This window comes from Anguilla rostrata, chromosome 7 (genome assembly GCF_018555375.3).
Source record: "Anguilla rostrata isolate EN2019 chromosome 7, ASM1855537v3, whole genome shotgun sequence".
NCBI classification, from domain to species: Eukaryota; Metazoa; Chordata; class Actinopteri; order Anguilliformes; family Anguillidae; genus Anguilla; species Anguilla rostrata.
In genome coordinates this window covers 43,170,196-43,191,737 of record NC_057939.1, presented here as the reverse complement: position 1 = coordinate 43,191,737, position 21,542 = coordinate 43,170,196, and the positions used below count along the sequence as shown (strand labels likewise).

The window sequence follows — 21,542 nt, the reverse complement described above, 5'->3', positions numbered from 1 at the left end:
ATTATCTTTCTTATTTACACTGTTAACGATGTTACGGGGTTTTCCACTGCGATCATCTGTTCACAGCTCGGTCAAGCTATCGGCACTTAAAAAGTTTGGTGTGCGGTCTACATTGTTCTTTACGGTAACCCGATTATGATGCAAATGACCATCAGATCGCCATTGAATTCTCTAGATGATGTAATCAAAAATCCCATAAAATATTTGAATCAAACTGTTCTCTGCAAACTCTAATGCATTCTTGAACAGCACCTTCTCAGGTATCCATGCAATGGATTCCGTGCATTTTTACTGAAATAATTTGGAATTATGGGATGGTCAATTCCTCCAAATGGGTATTCAATTTTATACATGGTGCTTATTTAAAAACATAAAATAGTGGAATCAAACTGTTTTCAGAAGACTGTAACACATTCTTGAATACCACCTTCGCAGGTATTCATGCAATTGATTTCGTGCATTTTTACTGTAGTAATTTGGAATTATGGGATAGCAAAGTCATCCAAAACGGCAATAACGCCATATTCATACAGTATAAATGCTCTGAATCCTTGCATGGATACCTGGGAAGGCGGTCTTTGTATAAAACAGTTTGCTTATATTATTTTATTGAATTTTTAAAAGGGGGATGTATAGGATTGGATAGCCATTTTGGAAGATTTTGCCATCCCATAATTGCAAAATGTTGTTGAACGCTTAACAAAGTGGCATGTATTTACTGAATGCCCATTTTGGAATTATAGGATTTTGCCATCCTATAATTCCAACAGTAAAAATACACAAACATCTTTGCATGAATACCTGGGAAGCCGAACTTCAAGAATCTAGTCGAATGTTCTGAGAGTAGTAAATTTATCTCGGGTTACCGTAAAGAGTTATGTTGACTGCGCACTAAAATTTTAAGTGCCGATAGCTTGACCGAGCTTTTTCAAAGTGCACATGGCGTGACCGCAGTAGTTTTTCGTAGTTTCCCATATAGGTCTTTAGCTGCTGGGGGTGTTTGTTTGTGAAATAAGCGTTTTAATTTAAATGTTCGACATCGTGGCTTCGTATTGTCTGTGCACGTTTATTTTTTTAAATGTATTTTTAAACTAACACTTAAAATAATTCGGATGTTTAGCATGTTGTACAGCTAAATGACATAAGATTATTTTAGTATCTACTTTCTGACAAAGGTCATAGGCTAAATATTTTCATGGGTTATTGGGATGAATCTAAAAGGTTAGTGATTCGACTATATTACCTAGGATGGAGGGTATAGGAATAGCAGAATATCTGCTGAGCGGAAGAATGTGAGGAATTGGATCATTAATTGGGAACATTCTAAAGTAACAGCTGAAAGTGGTGGTATTCACAGGGGTATGTGGCGGAGGCGCGACGTGGTGATTGTCCCGGGAGGGTCTGAAATGATGGAGCGCTGCGCGTTTCCCGTAACAGGAAAAATATTTAGGTAATCGGGGGATTATCCGAGCTGTATTCTTGGCACTCCTAAAAAAGTACGGTCTTCGATTCTTATTTGGAAGACTTTCTGTCAGGTTATTTAGTGTTGCGAATCACAAGTGAACAGAATCAGTGTGTCAGTACTAATTGATTTTTGGGAAGAAAAAAAGGCGATTAATTGATTTTGCTTGGTTGAGTTTAGTGCAATTCTTCTGAATTTACTTGGCAGCTCTCCCCACATAAGGCATCTACACTTTCAGTCAGTCCACGGAAAACTTGAGAAACAGAACTTCCAGTAAGCGCTCAGAGGGACGGGACATCTTAAAGGAACTCATCGGATTCTTCTGAGTCATTCTGCAGATGGTAGAACGCACAGCCCGTTCGACCATGACGCGTGCTCTCTGCTTTAGCCAAACAGGATGAAACCAGTCATTTAATCCAATGAGAATATTTTGCCATGTTCGTTTTGAGCCCCTTTCATTAAAAATATAGGAACGATCAGGATTGTCTGTTGTAAAAGGAGGCAATATAACATATCCTGCTACAGCCGTTTGAGATTATGTTGCTGCCTGCTTGCTTTGGAAAGGAAAAATGGGTCCTGGCGAGGTCAGGAGTCACGCGGGTCACGCATGCCTGGATGTTTACTAAGAAAGACATCATATGGCTACATTTCCCAGGGCACAACTTATGAATGTGAAGAGGAAGACAACTTCAACATATCTGGTTTCAGCTCTGCAGTATCTTGACTGCTGCCTCTGTTATTTATATTTCCTGCAGTGTCTGTGTGTGTGTGGGGGGGGGTTGGGCTTCTTTATCTGAGTCCTCTCTGCCGCCCTGGGTCAGATCCCTGTTTGCCCTTTGGCTGGAGAGAAATTTCTCCACATCCTGTCTTCTCTCTCGGGAGAGTCCGTCTCTCCTTCTGCCTGGTCAACCTGAGGCATCACACAGCGTTACGTCCGCGCTACTGGTTCCGGATCATCAGAATCGCTGGTCCGCTTCCTGGAGGGCGGCTCTCCCATAAGAGCGCCAGTTGTTTTTTTCCGTGCAGGATAGATGCTCTCTGTTCCACAGAGATGTGGCTTTTAGCTGGAACGCTGTGCCTTGTTGTGTCATCGCCTCCATTCTCCAGCCCTTCCGGAAGCTTCTGTTCAGCAGACCAGTAGCAATGCATCATGGGCTCCCTTGTTGACACAGAACAATAGCCCAGCTGTGCTATATCAACATTTTCTCTCTCTGTGGCCCTGGGGCCTGTTCCCTCTCCATGCTAGGCCCCTAGGGCCCATCTAATCTGTACCAACCAGCAGGGCCTCTCAATGAGAGTGGTGCGCTTCAGAGAACAGGAAAACTTGCTTGTAAGAGCTCTGTTTCAGGGCATAGGAAAGCTTGCTCTTAAGAGCTCTGTGTTTCAGAGCACAGGAAAGTTCTCGTAAGAGCTCTGTGCTTCAGAGCACTGGAAAGCTTGCTCTTAAGAGCTCTGTGTTTCAGAGTTTAGGAAAGCTCTGGTTGTAAGAACTCTATGTTTCAGAGTGCAGGAAAGCTTGCTTATAAGAGCTCTGTGTTTCAGAGCACAGGAAAGTTCTTGTAAGAGCTCTGTGCTTTAGAGCTCTGGAAAGCTTGCTCATAAGAGCTCTGTGTTTGAGAGCACATAGAAGTCCTGCTCGTAATAGCACTGTGTTGCAGAGCACAGGAAAGCCCTATTCATAAGAGCACAGTGTTGCAGAGCACAGGAAAGCCCTATTCAAAAGAGCATTGTGTTTCATAGCACAGGAAATCCCTGCTCATAATAGCTCTGTGTTTCAGAGCACAGGAAAGCCCTGCTCATAATAACTCTGTGATTCACAGCACAGGAACAGAGCTGGCTGCTGGCATAAACACTCTGTCTGCTTGTTTAGGGCCACAAGCCTCGCTGGGCCACACAGTTCAAGTTCTAAATGATTTTGCGGAGCACATTTTAATTGTGCAGCGCTGTGCATTATTCACAGGGTGTGAATTGCTTTTTCGATGCTGTTGACCTCGTGCCTTTGATTATTTATGCTTCTGCGGCGATCGGCTCCCCGGTCCACGATCGCTGCTGACAACGGAAATTAAAATCGAATTGGAATAGAAATTTAATTGAAAATGAACCGGGTGACGCTGTCCAGCAGGTTGATGTCTGCGAACAACTGCTTTTTCTAAGTGCCTGGATGTTCATCGACTGAAAGCTTTCAGAGAGCTGAGAGGTTGAACGGAGCTTGCAGTTTTCAAATTCCACTTTTAACTGAACTGACACTGAATACTTAAAAAACAGAATTTCAATAGGGTTGGTTGTCTTTATGCAAAGTAATTTCACTTAAGTATGAATTAACTGATTATTTGAAATATCCCCTTAGTGTTCTGAAGATAAGTGATTAACATTTTTAACAGCTACTATTTTGAATGTCAGTGGAACATCATGTCTGTCCCCTGTCAGGATTAGCTTAAATGTGCGCAGGTAGAGGGGAACAAAGGTAAAATGACCTGAATAGAGTGAAACATAACAGTAACATGTACAGTGCTACACTGATCCAGTTGATTTATCTACAAACCGGATGCATTTCAGGTCTGTATCAGCTGTCAGTTCTTACGTATCTGTCCTCAGTGCCAAGGCATGCAATGAATAAACAGTGCTTCAGTAATCTCTGTTTTCCTTCTCTCGCAGATCCGTCCTTCTGTGTGCAGCTGCTTTGGCCTGTTTCCTTATTAAAGCAGGTAAGCGATCAGCCTCAGAGTGGTTATTTAAAGGCATATTTCTCTCTCATTGTGCTGATTCTGGCTGTACCACAGCTGTCCAGTGAGTCTGGGTCACCATTGTTAGCATTTTTTAAACAAACTGGCCACCAACCACACCCTCTTACTGTTGTGGAACTTCGAGAAGCAACTACAGACAGACAGACACACAAGCCCACGCTGAGCTCCCATCCGACCCCCAGCCTGACCCCTCTACCCCCACTCGTTTTTCGGCATGCCTGTCTGTGAGGGGCTCCAGATTGAGTGGGCGGTTGACGGCGGAGCGGCCAGCACTCCGACCCCCCAAGGCTGGGAGAAATGCAAGTAGGAGGGGCAGTGGGCCGGCTAGTCAGGGCCCCGCTTCCCGTTGGGAAGTGTTCTTGGCTTGCTTTCATGGCACACAGGAAGTGACCTCATACTGCAGACTGTGCACAGGAAGTACGGTGGCTAAGGGGGATGTTCAGTGGGTAAGGGGTGGAGGGTGGGGGGGGGGTGGGGCTGACATACACAGGAAGTACAGAGGGTAAGGGGGATGGGGCTGACACAAACAGGAAGTACAGAGAGTTGAGGGGGCTGACACAAATGGGGTGCTGACACAGTAGGGAAGGTAAAATGTGTTCATATTCCTGTATCACAGGTGCAAGAGGATAGAAGGTCTTTGGGATAAAATGCTTTGTTCTCCAAAGGCCCCAAAATGGGTTTAATGACCATTTGAACTGGGGAATCTGTCTTGGGTCAGGCTCCACAGAGCCATATCGGTCATGGTTTCAGTGCCGCATGTGCTGCTGTCAGATCGGAGAGAAGAGAAACCCTGTCCTTAATGAGCCGTGTTAAGCTGAGATCAGTTGGGAGCACTGCTGAGTGATCTTCGCTGTGTGTGGGAGTGGGACTGTGGGAGATCTCCTGTGTGTGGGAGCATGGGAGTTTTCCTGTGGGAGCTCTCAGGAGGCTAATTTGGGATCCTCAGTTTGCTGCAACAGCTTCGCTGAAAGCAGAGGTTTCTGTTCCATGACTAAGCGGTAAGTAAAAATAGTTTGAAGAGGAGTGGGAAGGCAGAAGAGGGGTATGCCTTTTGGGCTGTGGGGGGTTTGAGGAGGGAGCTGAGGCCGTAATGTAAATCTAATTTTGGGGCGTTCGGTCTGAGAAAAACATGGCGTCCTTGGTTCTTGCGAGAGGCCACGACCCTGCGTGTGGGACTATCCCAATTTTGTGCTGCTATCGGCGAGGAAACGCTCCCTATCTACTGCAGACGCTCGGCGTTCGCTGTCCCGCCCCCGCTAATGTGTTGTCAGAGCCTTGTGATAACGTTATGTCGGCGTTGCGTAACGCGTGTGAGAACATCGAGCGCGTCCGCCGGGTCAGAGTGTGGCAGCTCTGACAGAGGGCTCATTCTGCTGATGCGCTCGAAGTTGTCGGAGAAGAAAGCGGCTCTGTCTCCTTCCCCTCACAGAACATAGAGCCAAAGACTGCCCACTGCCATGTTTTTACCGGAGATGCACTGGCCACATTCAATAATAATAACAACAACAACAACAACAATAATACTAATAATAATAATAATAATAATAATAATAATAATGATAATAATAACAATAATACTAATTATTATTCTTATTATTATCAACAATAACAACAACAATAATAATAATAACTGGGCGGTTCTGTGTTTGGGTGGTAATGAAGCTGAGCTTTGCTCTGATTGGGTGATAATTAAGCTGTCTGGGCTGTGTTCTGATTGAATGGTTGTGAAGCTGGGCTTTACTCTGATTGGGCAGTAGGGCAATGAAGCTAGGCTGTGTGCTGATCGGCTGGAAGTAAAAATTGTGCTGTGCTGTGATTGGATGGGTTGCTGTGTGATCTCCTAAGCTGGACGCAGGGTGTTGGGCGGGGGGGGGGGGGTGGTGGTGGTGTAATATACTGATTGGGCGGTTTGATTAAAGGCGGGGTGTGGTGTACATGGCCACACAAGCGGCCACAGTAGCTTAAAGACGCTACTGTCCGCAAACATCTGCTTTAGATCAGTGCATGTCTGTTAGCATCTGTTCAGCATAGCCGCTAATGCTAAAAGGGAAACACTGGGATGTGTCAAGCGTGAGAGACCAGTTTTCTTGCTTTTCCCAGTGAGTGCCAGTGTCAGTTCAGTGCTACACACCCAGAGAGAGGGAGTCATCTTCACAGAAAAAACGCCTGCTTCAGACATCCATTAAGGTTTAGCTCCAGACGGTATAAAAAGGTTTAGTTTAGACTGGCACATATTGGCTCAGATTGGCGATGCGAGTTGATTGCAGAAGCAGAGGCCCTGCCTTCATCTTCATTATGAACATTTCCATGGGAACCCTCCTCCCATTGGTCCTCCTGTTAAAGGAGGACGTTTCCATAAAATTCCCAACTGCCTCAAGGACACAATTGATGGAGCCTTTACAGGGCTTGATTGGATCCGCTACATCAGGGGATTTATGTGGTTAGCGTAGCCGTGTTTGTGTAAAAAGGAGACTAGCTTTCTCATATCCATGTTTAAACAAGCTTCAGGGCTAATTTCCCAGTACCAGCAGCCCGGGCTATAGATCAAGCAGGAGGACCCTGGGGCTATTTTGCTGATTGGCAGATTGTAACAGGGGCTGTCGTCATCACTTATGTTTCTGTGAGGTGGGTGCCATCTTGTGGCAGTGCTTAAGAATGGCCAAGATCACGACAGTCAAAATGGCCTAACTGGAGTGTCCCCCCTATTCGCATTGCATGTTTCTTTATTGTAAAGTCCCCCAGGGAAATGGTTCTATGATAAATATATTCATCCTAACTGTGTCATTGCTCACATACTGATTGTTAAAATGTGCTATATGTTAGGAGTCTGGTTTGGGGGCTGTTCAATCTGACTTTAGGATGTTATAAGTGATGCATTTTAATGTGGATGATATAACAGCTTCTGCAGTTAGCATTGCTGTATAGAAGGTATAAATGCACAAGAACACAAATATCTTTAAAATCAATAATTTCTTTTGCACATATTATTTGGACATTTCCGCAAGCTTGTACTGTTTAGGACAAATACTACAAGGTGACATTTTTATCAAGAAAAACTATCCGACTGAAGAAATTGTCAGTCTGCAGTATTTTTGGAGCATTTAACTAATTAACTGAATGGAACAGAAATCACATTCATATAATGAACAAGCTTTTGGGGGCATTCTTCTATAGTAACCCTTGTTGTATTAATATATTTGTCCGTTTAGAGAATAGATGATCTGTGTTCTTTCCCAGCAGTATCACTAGATGGCACCAAAGATGGGACTTTGTGCTCATTGTGTTGTGTGAGTGTGTCATTCTGACCCACCTGTCATCTAAGCGACTGCCACTCTTATTGCTTAGTGCTTATTGCAGTGGAATGAAAAGCACTAGTTTTGTCATTTATGGGATTTGGTGCTTTAAAGGGGCAAATTCACCCAAACATAAAATAAAGCTATACCGGTTTAACAATGTTGATACTGCGCCCCGGAATACTGGCGTGCTTCGGTTGATACTTTGTGTGGATATACACAGGTGGCGTACTTCGGCAGAAAGTAGTTTCCGATGAAATGGGTGCGAAACAAAGCTGTGATGTTTGGTTCGTAATAGTGTCATTATATTTGGAGAGACGTTATTGTTGAATTTTTGATGCTTTTGACGCTTTGAGCGTCACAAATGTTGGCCCCTTTGAGGTCTGTTGTATCATGGTGAGCCGCAGTGGATAAGCTATAAAACTCACCAAATCTCAGCAAAATTTTCTGGATGGATAGATAGCACTCTAGGGGAAATGTAAATGAATTTTATTCTTGGGCGAACTGTTTGAAAATGTTTGGAGTGCCGTCTGCGTTGCACAGTTGCACGCTGTTAGCTTTGGCCGTTTCCATCGCCTGCCGACGCGTCTGTGACCGAGTGAGCCCTCTGAGGGGGAGGCTTTGATTGACACCTGCATCTGTCTCCTGCCACAGGAGACCTGTTATGTCACTATGAGGAAAGTTACTGACTGGATTCTGTTCTTCTCCGGGGTAGCCGCTGTACCTTTGGTGTAGATGAGTACGTACATATAAAGGGTCACAGTTCTGGATGAGAAAGCAAGGGTGAGGAGGGGAAGAGATCACAGTGCCCATGCTGTCAGCCCGCTAATGAATCGCGCACCTGTTTGAGACACTCAGCTTTTTTCTTGAGGAAACATGCCAGGAATGCTGAGACAATGACTCACGCGTGCGTGCACACACACACAGGCACACACAGGCACACACACATACACACACACAAATGCATCTGCACAGACTCTGCACTATGGACATACACACACATGCATTCACACACACAGCACTATGGACATACACACATGCGTACACACACACACTCACATGGCACTATGGACGTACACACACATGCATCTACACACACTCATACACACACATGCTGTTTACTATGGACACACACCTGCATGAATCTTCACACACCCATGCACATACACACACACACACATATATTGATTCCCTCTGATTTAACGTCAGCCGATGGCCAAAGCCGTGACGCTGATATTTTTTTGTAATATCGGTTAAAACAACCTCGCAGATTACTCATCATCACAGCACTAATACTGTTTCCCACCTTCAGTAGCTGGACTCTCTGCTTAATAGAACTCTGTACCCGCGGGGATGAGTAGGCTGGTGTCGATATCCGTGAGAAAAGAACCCGAGGACACCGTGTCTATTCCTGACTTCATTCCAGTTGCTGCTCTTTATTATTTTATGCGATCTGATATTTTGTCTAAATTGATCGTGGGCTCATGAATGACAGATGAAGACAGCCCGTCTGTCCCTATACGAAAGGCACTCTAATCTACACTTGAACCGGTGTTGGTTTATGAAGCTAAATCATTAACGGACCCATTATTGCTGATAGAAACATACAGGAACGGGGTTCTTTTTCTCTGGTTTAGCAGCAGATTATTTTCAGAGTGAAGTCATTTAATATCGCTTGTACTGCACCAGAGTGTCTGTGCTTCTGTAAATCAGTGCGTGTGTAACTATGTGTTTCTGTCTCTCTGTGCTGCTGTGTCCGTGCTTCTGTAAGTCCCCATCTGTATGCCGGTGTTTCTGTATATCAGTGATTCCGCATCTCTGTGTTTTGGTGTCTCTGTGCTTCTGTATCTCTGTTCTGATTCCTCAGTGGTTGTTTCCAGTGGTTGGGAGTTCACAGTGTGTAAAGTGTCTGTAATAAATCTCTTCAAAAAAATCTGAATCCCTGACAGGTATTGTTCACTCTTAGGAAAGGTGTTTTTCTCTAGCTGTGCCTCTCAGCTTAAGTGTGTGGTGTTTTGGCAGCGTGTCAGGTTGTAACCGGTAGATGCAGCTTTCTGATCTTGCTGTGATCTCTCTGTCAGATCACTGCAGATAAGAAAGGTGAATGTGATACTGTTCACCTTCAGCGTGTCTGTCGGACTCGAGGGTCGGCGCCTGCCCTCTCTGCAGCGCATTCTGGGACAGGCCCGCTCTGCGGAGCATGCTGGAACAGGCCCGCTCTGCAGAGCATGCTGGGAGAGACCCGCTCTGCAGAGCATGCTGGGACAGGCCCTCTCTGCAGAGCATGCTGGAACAGACCCTCTCTGCGGAGCATGCTGGGACAGACCCGCTCTGCGGAGCATGCTGGGACAGACCCGCTCTGCAGAGCATGCTGGGACAGGCCCTCTCTGCAGAGCATGCTGGGACAGACCCTCTCTGCAGAGCATGCTGGGACAGACCCGCTCTGCAGAGCATGCTGGGACAGGTCCTCTCTGCTGAGCATGCTGGGACAGACCCGCTCTGCAGAGCATGCTGGGACAGGTCCTCTCTGCAGAGCATGCTGGGACAGACCCGCTCTGCAGAGCATGCTGGGACAGGTCCTCTCTGCAGAGCATGCTGGGACAGGTCCTCTCTGCAGAGCATGCTGGGACAGGCTCACTCTGCAGAGCATGTTGGGACAGGTCCATTCTGCAGCTAATTTGATGGTCTGACCTTTCCATTTCACCTCCAAAAACAAATATGCTTGGCCGTTCCATGTCTGGAAAAATATTGTAGGTTTTGTGGGTTTTTCTCCTGTGGACTGGAAATGTGCTGTTAAAGTCATTTTATATGGCAGCTCTTTTTGCTCACAGAACACATGGAACAGCAGTCCAGTCTGAATCATATGACTGGGAGTCTTGGGTCTTAATTATAGGGCATAAATCTCAGAGCAGGGAGGGGGGCTGCATTTATGTTCTCCTTTATTACAGAATGAGAGAGACTACAGCACATTGCTTCTGTAAGGACCCAATTACAGAGAAGTAGCCCTGAGTACCCAATCATAGATAAGCAGCGTCTATTAACTAATCACAGAGACGCAGCCCCGAGTACCCAATCAGAGAGAAGCAGCCTGGAGTACCCAATCAGAGATATGGGGTCCAGTGCCCGGCTTGTAGTTCAAAGATTGTGGTGTCAATTCCCACCGGGTGTGCTGCTGTTATGCTTTTGAGAAAAGGTCGTTTACTTGAACTGCATTTCATCCGAGGTCAGTCCTGAGAAGCCCGGGGCATCTTTTCCAAGTGCAAGAGAATGTGTGTCTGTGTTTGTGTTTGTGTTTGTGTATGTGAGTGTGTGTGAGGGTGAGGGTGAGGGTGGGTGGGCAGGGGTAGGCTGAATGATTTAATTCTAAAATTTCTTATGCACTATAATTGATGGTGCAGCCCCAGACACATTATATAAAACCGAAAGTCATTTCTGCCTTGTTGCTCGCAGGCTTTCATTTTCCGTTTCTTCATGTTCTGGGGGAGGGGAAAAAAAAAAACGTATTTTTTTTGTCCTGTGAAGCCGCAGTGCTGGTGTGAGGCGACGAGACTGTGAATGAGTTCTTATTCACTTGTGCGCGTTGCCTAGAAAGAGCATTCATTAATTATGCATTGCTGCGCAGCGTGCTTCCTCAGCCCGCATTCCCATAAGCGCATTAATAAATATTAGCAATCAGTTCGCCGCGCGCCCTGTGTCAGGAACACAGTCGCAAGAATATGGAATTGTGACCGAAGGCTCTGGCTCTGGGCTTCGCGGCAAGAGCTTCACCTGAGTCCAGGTGCACGTCTTCTTCCCTCCCTGGCTGGCGTCGCTGGGGGCTCTGCGTTGCCGCGGCGATGCCTCGGCGGCCCTGATAACGGGGGACTGCGGCGTGCCGTCCGCAAAGCGCGTCTGGCAATGCGCATCTGCAGCTCACAACATGCAACTTTCTTAATTATAGCTCGCAAGGGGTAGCATGTGAACAAAAAACCGCATACACCTCCTCTGCAGCCAAATGAAACAGAGATGTCTGCATTACATTTATGTATTATATTATTACAAACATCTATTTATTATATTATTGCACACATCTGTGTATTGTATTATTACAAAAACCTATGTATTCTATTATTACAAACATCAATGTATTATTCCATATGTTTATGCTATATCTGTGCAATGTAGAATTGTAGTTCACAGAAGTCTGCCTCTTAATATACCCCCAAAAGACTGTTTACTCTGCTGACAGGGAGTTAGCTGGTGTGATAAAGAGATGGTGCTCAGTTGCAAAATGTGCCATTGGATCTGCATTGTGAACCTTAGGTTCTCCATGATGTAATAATGTTTTGTATTGTCGGAAAGCTGATGTCATGGGGAACAAGTTGGTGTCTTTGGTGGTTGGGTGCTGACTAAAGATCTTGATATCTATGGGTCAGCGCCCAGCCAGATACAAAGGTTAACCCGGTGTGATATGCTCACAGATATAGTGCAAGCAGGATCATTGATCTGTACTTTATCATGAATGTGTCTTTACTTAATGACTTGGTGTTTTGCTTTAATCTTTGAGTATATAAGGGGAAACGTGCAATGGTTTGGGGAGACTTGTCAACACGGTCTCCTATGCATATGCATATAGCCATTCAACTCCACACATACCTTTTCACCATTGTATATTATCATTATTAACATACTGTGAAATAAATTGCATTCATTTTAACCTGGCATTCTTTTTTGACTGTTACCACTGCACACCTAGTTGTTTTAGGGTCCTAGCATAAGCACAGAATTCAGAATATCTGCACCCCATAGTCATACACATGCACCTATACACTAATGCCGTAGCAAGATACACAATTGTACCTATGCAGGCTACATATGCCAGAGACACGTCTGTCTACTATGCTATATATAGCGATCTGTATAGAGCCATGCTACTGGTGGATCACTTGCAGGCTCCTTCTATGCACAACTGTTAACACAGAAGAAAGGTTAAAGCACTATTTTGAGTCAGATAACCAAGATAACAACAATCTCGTTGCTGTAGCACCAAGGACTACAAGTGTTCCTTTGACGCTCCTTTGTATACGATACTGTTTGATGTATCTGAGGGGTTTCTTACAGAATTTTCTAACCTGGAGCCTTCAGCAGTAGAGTGGAATTATTCATTTGCTAGTGTTATACCTATAAAGAAACAGCTCAGAAGGAGTTAAGGGAGATGGTTAGGGTTGGGGGGTGGGGGAGGCAGTAAATTTGTGCGTCTACACTGAGTGTTGTTCTTGTGTTGGCAAACTTCTCTCCTCAGTCTGATGTGTTCCATTGAGAAAGACAGTAGTCTTTCAGTTCCTTCTCAGGAGTGGATGTGTGCAGAAGATTCTTCATAAAATATATATACACTGATACACAGACATGTATTTTCATGCACTCTCTCAAACACACACACACACACAGGTTATACTGGGGTTGTACAGGACCTGTGGAATAGTGTAGAATCTCACCTGCGTGGATGAAAGATTGCAGCTGCTCTTTTGTCAGTGTGCAAATGTGGTGTGAAAGTCATGTGACTCGGTGTGCTTCTCCAGCCTGCCCAATGGCACATGGTAAACACAGCCTAAACACAGCTGAGTCGTGCAAGACCAAAATAACTAGTCACAATGCGTCCGTGGCCGAGGTCATAGAAGGCAGCCAGGATTACATGGCACTTTGGCCTGTTTATTGAATTAGCGGCCTGCGTATTGCTGCGGTTACGGCTGATTACCATCTCCTCATTGGACGGCTGTGTGGACGGGGATGTCCGATGCACCATAAACGCAAAGCACGAGACTCTGTGGCATTAGCGGCATCACGCGGTAATCATGCTCCAAGCTAATACTAGCTAACGCTCAGAACACTTCCTCATAACTTTTTTTTAATTCACAAAAAAAGTACTCTGTTCTTTCCTGAAAAGAACATTACATTATTTTATTTTTTTTACCAAGCAAGAAAAACGCTATTGTAGTCAACATTTATAAGCAGAAAGATCCTGTGGCTAGAAGAACAGGAGAAGTAGTCAGTACTGCAGAAGAACAGAAGTGGTCAGTACTGTTGAAGAACAGGAGAAGTGGTCAATAATAACCCCTCCAAAATCAAAAGGAACATTAATATCTTTTGTTCAATGCAATGGAATGCTCTGAAATGAGTCCCTTTTGGACCATGAATTGAAAGCTTAGATTTACTTCAATGGAACACCAGGAAATGATTTTTTATCATAGAAAAATAGACTTTTTACACACATTCCTTTACTGAGGAAGTTTAGTGATATTTTCACACTTAAATGACAGCTACCACATCCAGTGAGTTTAAAAATCGATAAATTATTTTATGAAGTTAAAATGGTACTCATAACTTTTGCATATGAGATGACAGTTTTTCATTTGCTCCTTATGCTTTGTGCCTCTACCAGAGTCCCAAATTTTCAAATCTGAGTATAAAACTCTTCTCAGTGCAATGGGCTTGTTTTGATTCGGCTTTTATGTGTGGGACTCACTGATTCATAGCCGGGTCCTGAAGTGAAATGTTGCTTCTATTTGACTGAGATTACAGCAGTCTGTTGGGCATGTGCTAGGCTTTTATAATGTGCAGTCTGAGCCGGTTTTAAGCACTGAAACAGACAATATTAGAGCTGAAACAATTTCCGCCAGTATTAACTGTGATCACAGAGTGTAATGGCGGAGGCATAAAAATGGCACGTAAAGTTCCTCGCATTACATTATCAAGTGGAATTGGGAGGCGGGAATCTCTTGGATTTTTACGGCACAGCAATATGTGGCCGGACTCGGCATATGGTCCATAAAAAATATGTGAAGGACTTGTGGAGTCAACCTCAGAATATTAGATGCTGATTATTTTTCACTGGTTGGTTCGTACCATTTCTTTTTAATAGAATTGACGTTTTGCTGAAATAAGGGAGTCATTTTATGAAGTACTTTAGCTCAAGTCATTTTTAAGGTCCTGTAATGTCTTATTAGTGGTCGCTAGCCTCGTGACACAGACGTGTATCATAAGCATAAGGAGTAAGGGAGGAGGATTGTGATATTGCACTGAGAATGGGATAGACACAACCACACAGTCCAATGAGGATTCCTCCTTCTGACCCTGTGACCCTTGACTTCTGACCTATCGTGTAGTGAGCCCTGGGCAGGGAGGGGCAATATGTGAGTCAGCGACGGTGGGACGGTGGGGGCAGTACAGGCCCTGCGGGTTAAAATGGCAGCAGATATTATCCGCGCTATCCGTGAAGCATCGCAAACAGCATTGTGTGACCAGCCAGCTGGTGTCCTGTCTGACTGCGGAGAGGAAAGAGCAGCTGAAAATCAGAATTGGAGCCTCTCGCTTCCCTGTTTTTTTGTTTGTTTTTCTGTTTACTGACATTAATAGGTTATTTTTGCTCTTTTCCGCCGAGCTATGTGAGCTTATTGATCCGGTGGGCCGAGTTTTCTGTGTGTGAATAGAATTCTGAAGCCGTTAAATAGACATGAGCTGGATGTTGGCGCTGAAAATAAGGATTAATGACTAGCCCAAGGAATTTTTACCCGAGAGTAAAAAATACATAAGTTCTTATCCTTCCCTTTTCGCAAGTGTAATAGCTGCCTTTGTGGGAGGATTCATTTTCTTTGGGTTCAGTTAGGGTTAGGGTTTGGTTAGGGTTATGTTTTCACTGGGCAGGGGTATTTCTCTTAGTCACAGCTGCACCATACCCCTCTGCGGAACACACACACACACACACACTCACACAGACCCACAGACCCGCACACACAAGAATGTGTACACATACAGTTTCACACAAGCACACGCACATACAGTCTCACACATATATACACATAGTCTCGCACATGCACACACACACACATATGTGCACACACACACACAGACACACACCGTCTGACATAATTGGACACAGCCACTCTACCACAGCAGGTCTCATTTAAGGCAGCACTGAAAGAGAATAGTTTTACTGACGGTGCATTTTAAACAAAAGACATTTATTTTTCTGTCTTCATTATGTAGATGCTCACATCATTTGCAGTAAGCCACTGAACAAAAATTCTCAAATTCAAAAATGATATGAAGTGATAAAATTCCATTTTTGCCATGTAAAATCCAATTTATTTCCGTAGATATATTTAAAATTCAGTTTTCTGAGTGCATTCAGGTGCAGCCACTTGCATACGACAAAGCTACTGAAGCAATAAAATCAGTTCTTTAATAAAAATCCATTCTGCTGGGCTGCTCTGTGCCGAATTAACATGCATTCACTGCTCTGCAGTTTAAAAACATTCTTCCCATTTATTCTTCCCAAGTTCTTTTTTTTCCAGCGTAATGAGGTCCTTGCTGGATTGAATCTGGTGGATTTAAGAAGTGTGTAATGGAACAAGAAACAATAAGCACATAATGCAGATAATGTGATACAGGACGGCGTCTAATGATTCATTGTCTGTTGTGTTATTTTTGTGTTGTGATGACTGAGGAGGCTCTTTTTTTCAAGCAATAAGAGGACTAAGATACTGGATGCATCTTTAATTGCAAAGCATTGTGGGGACTTGAATCCAGAATTTTAATGCTCTGTTTTGGACATGTATTACCAGCGGAAATTGGCCTAATTCTGTCCCTGAATCATTTTTCTTTGTATCTTTAATATTTTTGACATAATTCTGCCTGCAGGGTTTCTGTTGCCTGCTTGTTCCGTCTAATGCAGTCTGTCTGGCTGAGTATACCCCATACATCGCCTCCGTATCGTCCAATAGACAAGATGATGCTGTCAAAGTTCCTGGACCAGATTTTAATGGGAATGTCTCTGTTATATAATTTTCGTTTGATTGCACCGAAAGCTCTGGAGGCTTCGTCTTTTAATGCATTCACTAGAACAAAGTCGCCTCTCTCTCTCTCTCTCTCTCTCTCTCTCTCTCTCTCTCTCTCTCTCTCTCTCTCTCTCTCTCTCTCTCTCTCACTCTCTCTGCAGTCTGCATGTAAAACAGTTTCTACTGCCTCCGTAGTTTGAGGATGCTTCAGAGACTAGCGGGGTTCCTGGTTCACCTTCAGGTCTGCGTGATGTCTGTTCCTGTTCTTTCACGTTGCCTTCTGCTGAGAATTACTGGGTTTGGCCTTTTGTGCTGCGAGGGGGTGTAAGTGGGTGATTTGAAGCTAAGTTTTCATCAGTGACACACCGCTGCAGCCAGGAGGCTTTCTGTAATGGAATAGCAGGTGTTCCCTTAAACAGTCAACTGAAGGCCTTGGCTTCCTGCCTGACTGACTGCTAAACAGTTGCTAAATAAATTCACATTTCGTTCAAATTACCTTTTAAAGCGGGCTGAAAATAGTTTTTTAAAAAACCATACATTTTCAGAGAGGGAAGCTTCAACAACACATCTGCCAAATATCTATAAAAGGAATGTGAATAGCTGTAATATAAATTCAGACATAAAATCTGTATCGAAAAAAAAAAGAAAACTCAGGATTGTATGGCCGTGGTTGTGGTCTTCTGAATTGCGGCATTCTTAGGAAGCTGAAAACAAAGACAGCAGAACGTGACCCTCAACCTCATCCTCTATGTTTGTGCATCGAGGGTGGGCGCTTACAGGAGATAACGTTGACATGCTTGCAATGAGGATGGAGGCTTGGTAACGAAACGAAACAAAATGAAATAAAAAATGAAAAAATAAAGAAATGAAAATTATAGCTCTAGCTCTCGGGGTAATGCAACTACCCTAGCTAGATAGCCAGCTTGGTAGCACTTCTCTATGGCAAAGGAGTGTATCGCTTAGCAGGGCAGAATACGTTCATTTGCCTCTGTGGGAGGAGTTATGCAATGAGACCAAAACATTTATTGGCCATTTTGTCAGGTCCTTCATGATGTCATGAAGAACCTGGACCCAATAGCTCAGAGCCTGGGAATAAATTATAACTCCACCCATTTAATCCCCGCCGAGGAATAGATGGAAGTGTTTATTGTTTGGACCGATATAAGTCCATATTGCAACGTTCTTGATTTTTCGTACTATTGCCGATGCTTAATACATAGCATAATTACCCCATACAGTGTAGTCTGAAACCATTCGCCGATTTACCTTTATTATAAGTCTCTGACTGGACTGCCTGCTATGATCAAACTCATTGGGCAGAACTGAAAGGAACCAACCTTATTTAGCTAACTTGAGTGAAGAGTGTGCACTTTGCTTTAGATTCTGAAACGGGAAGGCGGAGTGCAGCAAGTGGAAGTCATTAGCCAGCTCCTTTCAGCTCTGTCTGTGCATGTGCAAAATCAAACACTGTTAAATCCCTCAGTTGGTCTCCTCAAACTATCGTCTTCCCATCGTCGGAGTTGAGCTGATTGGATGAGGGAGAAGGACACCGACGGCAACCGGCAATACTGCGGCGGTGGCAGCGGCGGCGGCTGTGTGCTATAAATATTCAGTCTTAGTGCAGGTCCATGGCGCCTTTTTAGATCTGTAAAAGGACTCTGCAGCAAGGAATCATGGGAAGGTAAAATGCATCAAAAGAGAGTTATCCTTTATAAACTTTGAGGGTTGAATTCCTAGGAATCGTGTGCGCACCGGTACGTATGTAAATGTTGCTGAAGTTGATTTACGCACCTGTTTGTGTGTTACTGGTGCTGTTGATTTGCATAGATATTTATTCTGGAAAGTGTTTATTCGCTGTTATTGTCTGCCTGGTATATTTGCAAGTTAATCAGTCAGTCAAGAACAGAATCAATACACCAACACTATATAGTGCATTTAAGGTCCTGTTCACGTGAATAAAGTGCCAAAGTATTTAGGCAGTATTAGCTAGTCACACCAGTCCCCTGTGAAGAGTAAATACTGCTCTACAAATCCCCTAAACAGAGCTTCCCTGTAAATCCCCTAAACAGAGCTGCCCTCGTAGTCCCCTAAAGACAGCGGCCCTTAAAGAGAGAAACTCTGTTAATCCCCTATAAAATTACCCTGTTAATCCCCTAAAAACAGCAGCCCTGTTAATTACCTATAGAGAGCCTCTCTCTCTCAGTCCTTCTCTTTCTCTCTCATGTTGTCTGCTTATTGCATGCAGTAACCTAGCCCACGGCACTAACTATAGACGTGGGAATTGAATTTAATTATGTGTTTTGGTAGATATTGTACGGAATGGACGGAATACAGTCTGTAAAGGCTAAGTGTGAATTATTCCCCCAGTTCTCACCATGGTTCTGATCCAGAGTGACAGAAAAGTCAGCTTAGAGGCATGAGGAGATGAACCCAGAAAACCATGCATGTATTAACCTCAATGCCCTGATACATTACCCACAACACCCTGCAATCTTCAAACATAATTCCCTGCTTTTATCATCCTCAAAACTCACCCCAATATCATCATCACCTGTCCATTCCATCCCTAACGAATCATCTGGAAGCCCTGAATTCACTCCCCTGTACAGCCAGAGTTAATCAATTCCATCATTAAACCAAGTTTTTCACCTCAGTCATGATGAGGTTACATTCTCTCAGAATATGTCATTCTTAATTTCAGCCTCATGATTTTCAAGGATATTTTCTTAGTATTTTCCATATTTCCTATCAATTCTAATAATATTTTACATGCCTGCTTCATTGGCGAGGTTTTTGGTTTTTTAGAGGTTTTTTCTCCATGTCAGTAGCTTCACAATTTAAAAATAATTCCTTTTTAACTTACTGTGCTTACCTATTCTCCATGTGCAAATTTGTTTACAGTAGTGTGTGGCTCACCTTTGTAAGTTAGTGTGGAAAATGCAAATCCTAAACCTGAGGCCGCCCATATTTATTTGAACCGGAATACATAAATTAAGAGCTATATAAAATTTCTGTGCATGCAGAACATGTAAGTACAGGTCAGTTCTGCAAGTTGAAACTGAATTATTTTTACTTTTAATTTTGGAGACTAAATTTCAACTTTCACGTTTCAAATCAGAGGTTCAGATAAACTGGACTTGTTCGAGTTAAAATTGAACATATATCTAGATATTCCCCATAAATGATATTATGAAGCTACGGACATGGATTTAAAAAAAAAAAAAACTCTAAAAAAACCAAAAACCTCAACAATGAAGAACCAACAGGACTCATGGAAAATAATATGAAAAGAAGACCCAAAAAACCCTTTAACTTCACTGAAAAACCTTTTAACTTCACCTGAATTCAGTATATTTCATTCTTACAGTTATTTTTATTTTGAACATTTTTGCATGATGCATTGGAATTAATATCAAGGGACCTGAGAACCCCACATTATTCAATACGTTTCACATTTTCAGTTCAAGTATAGCTGTATTAGAGCAGGAAAAGATTAGTGATTTTCTGAAAATGTTTTTTACTTCATTCTTTAAGGCCTTAGGTCTTTAACTTTTCAGAAAATAAATCAAAGCACTAAAGCTGACTTAACATGTGGGTGGTTGTCCACTTTTGTGGGAGAGATTTATGATGCTGGCTTATGATCCATCTGTACATATTTTATGTAGTTTTGATTTTCCTTGAATTCTCTGTATGAGTTCTCTAGTGCTTTTGTGTACTTTTGACTTTAATGTTAACTTTAAATTGAGGGAATTCGTGTGTGGGATACTGAAGTCTGTGGGCTGTCCCAGCCAGCCTTGTCCCCCTTGATTGGCTGTGACACAGATGCTGCCCCTGTGAGAACCCTCCTTATAGGAGCAGACACACGCCTATTTCAACCAGCCAACCAGAGCTGGATGTGCTATAGAGCCCAGTTGGACATGCTGTAGACCCCAGTTGGATGTGCTGTAGACCCCAGTTGGACATGATGTAGACCCCAGTTGGACATGAAGATCACAAAGCCCATCTTTTATATAAAAAGGTTTCTGATTTTCTTGTGCATTTTGTGCTTCATTGCTTGCGTTGCTAAGCGACATCAGTGAGTGCATGACCATTCTCATGCCCATATTGCTCATATTTTACCACCATACTTAATGAAGCCAATTAGCAGTTATGATCTGTGATTAATGGAAGTGTCAATCCTTAGGAGGTGTCATGGCATCTATGTTCCAGATTTCTGAAAATGTGTAGTCTTTGATAAACTCTGTACTGTGTGCAGAATAAATCAATAAAAGTTATTTATTAATTTATTATTATTATTATTATTATTATTTTCTTCTTCTTATTTTTTAATGTGAATCCCAGTTACAGTTTTTTGCCGACATAGCTCAGGAGGTAAGAGCGCTTGTCTGGCAGTCGGAGGGTTGCCAGTTCAATCCCCCGCCCTGGGCATGTCGAAGTGTCCCTGAGCAAGATACCTGACCCCCTAATTGCTCTGGTGAATGCGAGGCATCAATTGTAAAGCGCTTTGGATAAAAGCGCTATATAAATGCAGTCCATTTACCATTTGCCACTTATAGATTTTATTTTTTTAGTCATTTGGCAGTTTCGCAGGCTCTGTTCATATTTATGGGGGGGGGGGGCGGGGTGAAGTCTGGCACCACCATTCTCACCCTGTCTGGATCTGACGTGCCATCGCCAGGGTGCCATCGCCCTCGTTTGCCGCGTCATTGCCACGGTGACCCACCCACCTGTTACCGCGGCATCACTGGAGACCCGCTTTTTGAGGGTCAGTGGGCGTGTGCTGGCCGTAGCAGTGAGTCCTGGCACATTCGGGATTGCTTTGAGCTCTTCCTCTGGAGCAGAGCTGCTGATTTCGAGTTGTGCAGGCTGTGTCTCTCGCAGCCCCCGTCTCATATTAAGCTGTTTGCCAATGGGTTTAAACAGCAGCTCATTCCCAACGCATAATCCGACATCGTGTCGTTGGTTTACGCTAGACAGGGCCTGTACCAGCTCGGTATTCTGGATTTTGTGAGGACTGCAGCACTGTCTTGTGCTTCTATTAACAGGTATTTTATTAGATAAATAAATTTCCAATGACTATTACATTTCTGATTACGGTTATCAGCACAGTGGATCAGTTTTATTAGCACAGTGGATCTCTTTTATTAGCACAGTGGATCTCTTTTATTAGCGCAGTGGATCTTTTTTATTAGCACAGCGGATCAGTTTTTATTAGCAGTGAATGAGTGTG

At 43.6% G+C, this 21,542-nt stretch overlaps 1 protein-coding gene across 2 annotated transcripts in view; it reads left to right on the top strand.

The window, feature by feature from the left end:
- Positions 1–21,542, top strand: part of LOC135259766 (tetraspanin-9) — a 48,058-nt gene that overhangs the window by 821 nt on the left and 25,695 nt on the right. Inside the window, exon 2 of one of the 2 annotated variants that reach the window (XM_064344483.1) lies at positions 4,118–4,167. The exons of the other annotated variant lie outside the window; for it this stretch is intronic. The gene's annotated coding sequence lies outside the window, so the exon portion shown is untranslated. The remainder of the gene's footprint in view (positions 1–4,117; positions 4,168–21,542) is intronic. 2 annotated transcript variants of the gene reach the window in all.